The sequence below is a fragment of the Poecilia reticulata genome, unplaced genomic scaffold (genome assembly GCF_000633615.1).
Source record: "Poecilia reticulata strain Guanapo unplaced genomic scaffold, Guppy_female_1.0+MT scaffold_1126, whole genome shotgun sequence".
Lineage (NCBI taxonomy): Eukaryota > Metazoa > Chordata > Actinopteri > Cyprinodontiformes > Poeciliidae > Poecilia > Poecilia reticulata.
The window spans coordinates 4,549-5,694 of record NW_007615865.1 but is presented as its reverse complement, the minus strand read 5'-3'; the positions used below and the strand labels follow the sequence as shown (position 1 = coordinate 5,694).

The window sequence follows — 1,146 nt, the reverse complement described above, 5'->3', positions numbered from 1 at the left end:
TCTCTAATTTTTWTTTTMTTTTATTTTTTGCAGTTTTTTTCTTCTATCCATTTACACACGTTTTTTTCCTTTGATATATATTTTTTATGTTTTTTTTCCTTTTATTCATTTTTATATTTTTCTTAAAAAAAACAACGGTCTCATTTTATTCATTTTCAAAAGTGTTTCTTTTTCATCTTAATTTACTCCCCCCATCTCTTCCTGTTTAACATTTTTCTTCTTCCCTTTTATCATTTTATATTTTTTTTTCTCTATTTTACATTTTCTCATCTTTCACTCATTTGTTCATGATTTTTTCTTACTTTTTTTATAGCTTAATTTTGCCTTTCTCATGTTTTTATCCCCTCCTCCCACCCTCTCTCTCCTTTATTTTTTACTCTTGTTCTTATTTTTCCCCTTCACATTTCCTTTGTTCAATTTTAGGATGACTGATCTGTTGAACTGACAGGTTAAAAACGGCTGACACTGATGCTAATGCTAACATATTGTGTTTTTCTAGTTTTAGCAGTTTTATTGTGACGTTTCTGACTGAACTGATCTCTTGATGAGCTGTGACCCATTTTAACCTGATCTACATTAACCAATCAGCTGAGTTTCCAGAATCGCCTCGCAGCGTTTTAAAYCTGCCTCACCTTGGTGGCAGGAAGGTCGCTGATCTCCAGCTTCAGCCTGCCGATGGACGTCTTGCAGAGAATCACGGCTTCTTCACTGCTTTTCACCTGGATCATATGAACACACGGGTCAATAACACCGACGGGTAAAATTAAYAGGAAAATAATCTGAGGTTTAACTGACCTTCTCTTTGGTCTTCTCCAGAAAAGTGATGGCATTTTTAGGATCTGGAAACCAGAAGAAAAYATCTCAATGAAMACAAAAAGAAGTGAGAATAAAATATTTGAAGAAAATCCGTCCTCTGGTTCTCACCTGGCATCTGCCTTGCGACATAAAGGATGATTTCTACCAGAGACAGGGGGTTGATTCTGTGTTCGAAGTCACTGATGAAGTTTTCATACAGCTACAACAACAATAATTTAGATTAAAACCTCAGTTTGTGGTTCCTGCAGTAGTTTGAGGAACAGACTCTGTATGCCTCAGTGAGAGTCGGGATTTACCTGTATGAGGCCGTCTCCCGTTTTGAAGAAAGGA

General features: G+C 36.0%; 1 long non-coding RNA gene across 1 annotated transcript; it reads right to left on the bottom strand.

Moving 5' to 3' along the window:
- Positions 1 to 632: 632 nt before the first annotated feature.
- Positions 633 to 1,146, bottom strand: LOC103461347 (uncharacterized). The gene is made up of 4 exons (XR_533101.1): positions 1,113 to 1,146; positions 925 to 1,015; positions 796 to 839; positions 633 to 719 (listed from the first exon to the last, which is right to left on the bottom strand). It is a non-coding gene; the product is annotated as an uncharacterized LOC103461347 (long non-coding RNA).